This window comes from Schistocerca gregaria, chromosome 10 (genome assembly GCF_023897955.1).
Source record: "Schistocerca gregaria isolate iqSchGreg1 chromosome 10, iqSchGreg1.2, whole genome shotgun sequence".
Lineage (NCBI taxonomy): Eukaryota > Metazoa > Arthropoda > Insecta > Orthoptera > Acrididae > Schistocerca > Schistocerca gregaria.
In genome coordinates this window covers 130,932,718-130,941,550 of record NC_064929.1, presented here as the reverse complement: position 1 = coordinate 130,941,550, position 8,833 = coordinate 130,932,718, and the positions used below count along the sequence as shown (strand labels likewise).

General features: G+C 46.6%; 1 protein-coding gene across 1 annotated transcript in view; it reads left to right on the top strand.

Annotated features, from left to right (window-relative positions):
* The first annotated feature begins 3,109 nt into the window (after nt 1-3,109).
* LOC126293211 (proton-associated sugar transporter A-like) overlaps nt 3,110-8,833 on the top strand; it is a 476,357-nt gene continuing 470,633 nt past the window's right edge. The window contains exon 1 of the mRNA XM_049986334.1: nt 3,110-3,299. The gene's annotated coding sequence lies outside the window, so the exon portion shown is untranslated. The remainder of the gene's footprint in view (nt 3,300-8,833) is intronic.

Below are 8,833 nucleotides of genomic sequence, written 5' to 3'. Positions count from 1 at the left end.
CGAGATGCAATTTTTCGCATGCCCTGGCGTTCCTTCAGGCTGCGAAGCACAGTCGTATGCGCTAATCCCAATCATATGGCGTCGATCAAAATGGTTCAAATGGCTGTGAGCATTGGGACTTAACTGCTGAGGTCATCAGTACCCTAGAACTTAGAACTACTTAAACCTAACTAACCTAAGGACATCAAACATATCTGTGCCCGCGGCAGGATTCGAACCTGCGACCGGAGCGGTCGCTTGGTTCCAGACTGAAGCGCCTAGCACCGCTCGGCCAGTGGCCAGCTGGCGTCGATCACTGTCCACTAACAGCATGCACTTCTTCTTCAGAAACGCTAGGACGACCTGCCCGATGCATGTCTGCCACAGTTTGCCGATTTCGTTGAGGGCTTTTACCAAACGCGCCACTGTCCTGCACGGCAATGCCGATTTCCCACACCCCTCCTCAAGACCTTGATGACACTGTCGTGCTGTACGACCTCTGGCACATTCAATCCTCATCCAATTCCATTGTTCCTGTTTCGAAAACACAGTGACACCGTTACGTTAGACCGCTCGCTCACAAGTGACTGTGTTTCCCTCCATTGTGTGCACGCCGGTGACGTGGGACGGGCGAGTCCATTTGCTCGGAGGTAAGGTAGGTATGTCAACATGTTCATGCCCATAAAGTAAGGATAATTGCAGAATGTGGTGCCACACAACGTGGCACTACACAAAACTGGCGCTAATAACATCTGCACGTAGGGAACACACACGACACAGATCTGTATGTCCACGGCATTGCTGATAAATTGAGAAAACCGCCCCGCAACACATCTGCTACAAAACGCCACTGTTTCCTGCGCATCAATATGGGATATGATCATCATGCACACGTACACAGGCCGCACAACGGGTTGGCACACTCTGGATCAGGTGGTCGAGCAGCTGCTGGGGTATGGCCTCCCATTCTTGCACCAGTGCCTGTCGGAGCTCATGAAGTATCGTAGGGGTTTGAAGACGTGCAGCGATACGTCGACCGAAAGCATCCCAGACGTGCTCGATGGGGTTTAGGTCTGGAGAAGAGGCAGGCCACTCCATTCGCCTCATATCTTCTGTTTCAAGGTTCTCCTCGACGATGGCAGCTGGGTGGGGCCTTGCGTTATCATCCATCAGCAGGAAGGTGGGACACACTGTACCCCTGAAAACGCGGACAGACTGGTGCAAACATGACGTCCCGATACACCTGGCCTGTTACAGTTCCTCTGTTAAAGACATGCAGGGGTGTACGTGCACCAATCTTAATCCCACCCCACACCATCAAACCACGATGTCCACACTGGTCCCTTTCAAGAACCTTAAGGCTCAAATGGCTCTGAGCACTATGGGACTCAACTGCTGTGGTCTTCAGTCCCCTAGAACTTAGAACTACTTAAACCTAACTAACCTAAGGACATCACACACATCCATGCCTGAGGCAGGATTCGAACCTGCGACCGTAGCAGTCGCACGGTTCCAGACTGCGCGCCTAGAACCGCGAGACCACCACGGCCGACTAAGGACCTTAAGCGGTTGATATCTGGTTTCTGCTTCACGCCAGATGAAAACCCGGCGAGAATCACTGTTCAGACTATACCTGGACTCGTCTGTGAACATAACCTGGGTCCACTGTTACAATGACCATGTATTCTTGACAGCAGGCTTTACGGGCTCTAATGTGACCAGCGGTCAGTGGAATGCACCTTGCAGGTCTCTGGGCGAATAAACCGTGTCTGTTCAGTCGTCTGTAGACTGCGTGTCTGGAGACAACTGTTCCAGTGGCTGCAGTAATGTCCCAGAGCAAGGCTACCTGCAGTACTCCGTGACCGTCTGCTTGCATTAATGGTGATATATCGGTCTTCTTGTGGTGTTGTACACTGTGGACATCCCGTACTGTAGCGCCTGGACACGTTTCCTGTCTGCTGGTATCGTTGCCATAATCTTGAGATCACACACAGAGGGCCCGTGCTATAACCTGCTGTGTTTGGCCAGCCTCCACGCGCCCTATTATTCTACCCGTCATAATGTCTTCAATATGTGTTCTTTGAGCCAATTTCGACACACAGTCGCCATTAGCACGTCTGAATACGTCTGCACACTTACTCGCTGCACCGTACTCTGACATGCAGCAACACACCTCTGCGTATGTGGACTGCTGTCGGCGCCACCGTGCGATGACAGCAGATCAAATGCACCGCATGGTCATACCCCGAGGTGATTTAAACCCGCAAACCGCCCACCAGAGCGTTGTTTCATGATGTATCAGCATTATCCTTAGCGAGCGAGGTGGCGCAGTGGTTAGCACACTGGACTCGCAATCGGGAGGACGACGGTTCTGTTCAATCCCGTGTCCGACCATCCTGATTTAGGTTTTCCGTGATTTCCCTAAATCGCTCCAGGCAAACGCCGGGATGGATCCTTCGATAGGGCACGGCCGACTTCCTTCCCCGTCCTTTCCTAATCCGATGAGACCGATGACCTCGCTGTCTTGACTCATCCCACAAAACAACCCAACCCCAACCCCATTATCCTTGATTTATGAGCATGAGTGTAAGTTAGTTTAAGTAGGGTGTAAGTCTAGCGGCCGATGACCTCAGCCGAAATTCACACATTTTATGGACAGCTATATGGCTCAATTTTTCTGCAGGGGATTTCCAACGACTTGCTGAGTCCATGCCACGCCTAGGTGCTGCATTACGCCGGTAGAAAAGGGGTCCGACACAATATTAGCAGGTGGCCTATGACATTTGTCTCAACGTATATTTCTTTCACTCGTCTTTCCAGTGTTACGAAAATTAAATTGGAGCGGCGCTGTAATACGTTTCCAAAAGAAAGCGAAGCACATTATAAAAAAATGTAGGTGGGTGAAACAAGGGAGAGACGGCGGCCCGTGTGGACGGCCGGGTGCGTAGCCCCGCCTTGCACGTGCGTGTAGGACAGGACCAGCTGATTGCCTTCCCTCCCCACAGCACTGTTGTGGCCGCGGTCCTGCGCGGGCAGAGTTGTGCGCAGCGGCCGCCGGCGGCGCTGGCGTCGCAGCCCCTGTTCCCGGCCGGCGGAGCAGCGCCGGCGTCAGTTTGACAGCGAACGGCTTCCAGCTAGCCGGGACCTCGCGTTACACAAACACACACACACAAATACACGCACGCCCTCGCATCCACACACACGCCGCTGCGCCGTCCACAGCCGCGCCACCGACGCCGACGCCCGGCGTCCCGTCGCCGATGGCAGCTCATCTGCACACCGCCCGACCGCCCTTCTGAACGTGTGTTGCTCTAGCGGTGGTGAGTCACCAAAAGCGGCAAAAAAAAAAAAAAAAGAAAACATTAACCACCCACCTCCCTCTGCATCATTACGTACATTTCTCATTTCCAAAAATAATCAGCTTATTCTATTTATATGCTTCTTGTCACCTTCGTTGCATTACTTTATTCGATCCTAAACCAATTATTTTTCATTTCCCTGTTGACCCAATGCTTTTCTCCTCTCAACTTCCTCTTGTGAAATAACACCTTGTACTCCACACTTATCTTTTCGTCTCTGAGCTTTCTGATTTTTTTCAGTTTTAATTTTTAAATATTTTATTGTATACTGACGTCCTCAATCCACCTAATATTCCTGTTTCACGATCTCTCTCCTGACGATTCTGTTTCCTCGTATCCTCTCTGGATATTCTGAATATGAAATGCCTTGTCTCAATTAAAAGAAAACAGCCCTCGGTCACTAATTTTTAACAAATTAACCGGGTTTGGGCATTGCTAGGAGTGTCTTCCTCAGAATTTACACCAAAGAATGGTCTATAACATGGTCACGGAATTATGACTAAAAACGTATGATACAAATTATAAGTACGGAATTATCGTACTTATAATTTGTATCATAACTTTTTAGTCATAATTGCGTGACCATGTTATAGACCATTGTTTGGTGTAAATTCTGACGAAGACACTCCTAGCAGTGTCGAAACCCGGTTAATCTGTCACAAATTGCCGGCTTCGGTGGCCGTGCCGTTCTAGGCGCTTCAGTCCGGAACCGCGTGGCTGCTACGGTGGCAGGTTCGAATCCAGCCTCGGGAATGGATGTGTGTGATGTCCTTAGGTTAGTTCTAGGGGACTGATGACTTCAGATGTTGAGTCCCATAGTGCTCAGAGCCATTTGAACAATTTTGTTAAAAATTAGTGAGCGAGGGCTGTTTTCTTTTAATTGTAACTATTCACGGTCTCTGAATGAGCAGCCATGTACAAAATTTTGTAATGCCTTGTCTCATTTTTTACATTCTGCTGGGTCCGCAGCATACTATAGACATAATGAAAATCAAATCTCCAATAGTACCTGCAGTAAGGTCACCCATATGTTTAGTATTTTACGCGACATCGCTGTTTCGCCTTGTTGTCATTATCACGTGACCTGCGAAAATAGCACTGATAAGATTCTCTGTCCACAAATTGTGATTGCTTTATGTGTGCGTTTGTATTGATACTTAAGTTGGAAGTGACGACCACATTGCATCTATAGTATTTTCTTTTGTTTCTTTTCTGTCGAGTAGCGATAAGTACAATATTTTTTGTAGTCACATAACGTAAAAAATGTTTTTTTTTTATAAATTATAGAGTGCAGCAATTGAAAGAACTGTAGTCCAAGAACTGTGCCTGCTTACATGCATTGAGAATAAAAAATAGCGCATTGAGAATGGCTAGCTAGTAGCCGAAATCTGGATTTGCACAATAAAATCTAAAAAGGACGAATGATTGCTGCACTCTGTAATTTATAAGTCACGTACAGTCGCTGAGTGCATCCACTTTCCGAATGGAAGTTAACCTGGTAAAAAGAAATGTTTTTCGCAGTTCAATGATTCGACAGTTCTTTACTGCGGTGCTATATGTTTACATCTTACGTCACATTTCGTTGTCGTTTATCTATGATCTGTGCATGGTTTGTTTTCCATATGACTATGCCTTTATCGTATTCTCTTAAATCAGTAAAGTTTTTTACAGACAGTATTTACGTTTAAAATTTGTGTGTTGATTTAGAATTTCTGTGGATATTTTCTTGTATGAATGTATATTTCCAGTTCTGTTTTTAGAATGTTCGTATTAAGTTCTTTGGATATTGTATGCTATATTTCTAACGCAGTTTCTGTTTTCTCGGCTTTTTGGAATACTGTCACTGTATCTAGCATGTTCTTTAAATCTGGTGTTAAAATTTCACCCGGTTTGGCCAATATGAAACTGCCGCAATCGTCACAGGTGAATTTGTATATAACAGAAGTGCGATATTCTGAGATTTTGGTTGTGCTGCCGGCCGCGGTGGTCTAGCGGTTCTAGGCGTTCAGTCCGGAAACGAGCGACTGCTACGGTCGCAGGTTCGAATCCTGCCTCGGGCATGGATGTGTGTGATGTCCTTAGGTTATTTAGGTTTAAGTAGTTCTAAGCTCTAGGGGATTGATGACCACAGATGTTAAGTCCCATAGCGGTCAGAGCCATTTGAACCATTTTTTTTGGTTGTGCTAGAACGTAATTTCGTTATCAGATTGTTATTTGTGCGGGTTACCAGTGATATGTGTGTGGATTTCTTCCCGGTGATACTACAGTTTCCATTTCTGTGCAGACTGTTTCATTGAACGACGAATCTCTAATGCATTTCTAGATACATTTTGGATATGGACGTTCTAATTATATTTGTTTCTGTCTGGAATATTCTGCTTGTTTCTGGAGCATTACTCCTTTCGGAAATGGTTTCGCTTGCGCGCTTCAGTTATGTTTGCAAGTCAAACCACTGTGAAGATATCTAACGCTGCAGAAACGCTGCGACGGTACTGGCAGTTTGTTTCTGTCAACACTCAAATTCTGATGTCGGGTGACAAGATTAGGTGAGCTCCATTGAAATATTCATCTCTAGATGTTCCGGCGGAGCTATCGGTTAAGAAGTGTTTGTGAGCTATTGATAATGACTAGTCAATCGAAAACCGATGTAGGCACTAGGAAATTTATTATATCTTTTCTGATTTCGATTTGCAAAATAATATTATAAAATACAACGTCTATTAAGCGATACCTGTGCTACAATGCCGAAAATAAATTCCTCTGACATGTCACAGATATAAAAATGGTTCAAATGGCTCCAAGCACTATGGGACTTAACATCTGAGGTCATCAGTCCCCCTAGACTTAGAATACTTAAAATTAACTAAGCTAAGGACATCACATACATCCAGGCCTAAGGCAGGATTCTAACATGCGACCGTAACAGCCCCGCGCGGTTCCGGACTCAAGCGCCTAGAACAGCACGGCCACAGCTGCCGGCCACAGATATCCATTCAGTTAGAAATAATTACTTGCGATAGGCCAAACGTAACAGTAAAACTTGTCAGTCTGTAGATATTAAGCACACACGCTGTTTACACAAAGAGCGGACAGTTCGCTGAAAGCTGAAAAACATTAGTCGATTCGTGTTGCTGATAATGAAGATAGACACAGGTTGTGATAATTACACTACTGGCCATTAAAATTGCTGCACCAAGAAGAAATGCAGATGATAAAAGGGTATTCATTGGACAAATATATTATACTAGAACTGACATGTGATTACATTTTCACCCAATTTGGGTGCATAGATCCTGAGAAATCAATACCCAGAACAACCACCTCTGGCCTCAATCAAGGCTCTGATACGCCTGGGCATTGAGTCGAACAGAGCTTGGACGGCGTGTACAGGTACAACTGCCCATGCAGCTTCAACACCATACCACAGTTCATCAAGAGTAGTGACTGGTGTATTGTGACGAGCCAGTTGCTCGGCCACCACTGACCAGACGTTTTCAATTGGTGAGAGATCTGGAGAATGTGCTGGCCAGGGCAGCAGTCGAACATTTTCTGTATCCAGAAAGGCCCGTACAGGACCAGCACAGGCGGTCGTGCATTATCCTGCTGAAATGTAGCGTTTCGCAAGGATCGAATGTAGGGTAGAGCCACGGGTCGTAGCACATCTGAAATGCAACGTCATTCAAAGTGCCTTCAATCCGAACAAGAGGTGACCGAGACTTGTAACCAACGGCACCCCATACCACCACGCCGGGTGATACGCCAGTAATGCGATGACGAATACAGGCTTCCAACGTGCGTTCACCGCGATGTCGCCAAACACGGATGCGACCATCACGATGCTGTAAACAGAACCTGGACTCATCCGAAAAAATGAAGTTTTGCCATTCGTGCACCCAGGTTCGTCGTTGAGTACACTATCGCGGGCGCTCCTGTCTGTGATGCACCGTCAAGGGTAACCGCAGCCAAGGTCTCCGAACTGATAGCCCATGCTGCTACAAACATCGTCGAACTGTTCGTGCAGATGGTTGTTGTCTTGCAAAAGTCCTCATCTGTTGACTCAGGGATCGAGACGTGGCTGCACGATCCGTTACAGCCGTGCGGATAAGATGCCTGTCATCTCGACTGCTAGTGATACGAGGCCGTTGGGATCCAGCACGGCGTTCCGTATTACTCTCGTGAACCCACCAATTCCATATTCTGTTAACAGTCATTGGATCTCGACCAACGCGAGCAGCAATGTCGCGATACGATAAACCGCTATCGTGATAGGCTACAATCCGACCTTTATCAAAGTCGGAAACGTGATGGTACGCTTTTCTCCTCCTTACACAAGGCATCCCAACAACGTTTCGCCAGGCAGCGGTGTTTAATTGCTGTTTGTGTATGAGAAATCGGTTGGAAACTTTCCTCATGTCAGCACGTAGTAGGTGTCGCCACCGGCGCCAACCTTGTGTGAATGCTCTGAAAAGCAAATCATTTGCAAATCACAGTATCTTCTTCCTGTCGGTTAAATATCGCGTCTGTAGAACGTCATCTTCGTGGTGTAGCATTTTTAATGGCCAGTAGTGTAGGTTATATCTCCTACAAATAATCCGACATAATGCTAAATATATCTTGTATCTATTAATATTTTCATGGAATTCATGAAAAAATTAAAAAAAAACGAAACTCCGTCCGAACAGGCCTTGGAAGGCCCAATGGTACCGACCGGCAGCCGTGTCATCCTTAGCACACAGGAGTCACTGGATGCTGGTTTGGAGGGGCATGTGGTCAGCACAGCGCTCTCCCGGCCGCATGTTAGTTTCCCAGACCGGAGCCGCTACTTCTCAATCAAGTAACTCCTCAGTTTGCCTCACAAAGGCTGAGTGCACCCTGCTTGCCAAGAGCGCTCGGCAGACCGAATGGTCACCCATCCAAGTACTAGCCCAGCCCAACAGCGCTTAACTTTGGTGATCTGACGGGAACCGATGTTACCACTGCAGCAAGGCCGTTGGCCCATGAAAACAAAAGGCGTAGGAAAATTTGGGATTGCAAATGAAATTCCACGAAAAGATTGAAATTCGTGCACGAGAACTTCATTTATAAGGTTAGATAGATACTTCTATTGTTTTACAGTTAATAACTTAGAAGTGCTAGGTTGTTGTCCATCGTAAAAACAGGGAAAGCTATAATTTTTTCTGCATCTTACGTTATAAACGTCGCATTTTTACAGTTACATGGTTGTTTTAAAAATTATATACAAAAAGAAAGTTAGTCTTCATCATCATTATCATCATCATCATCCATATCGTCACACAGTTCGGGTGTAACGCATTTCCGGCCGGGGTGGCTGAGCGGTTCTAGGCACTACAGTCTGGAACCTCTCGACCGATACGGTCGCAAGTTCGAATCCTGCCTCGGGCATGGATGTGTGTGATGTCCTTAGGTTAGTTACGTTTAAGTAGTTCTAAGTTCTAGGGGACTGATGACCTCAAGTTAAGTCCCATAGTGCTCGG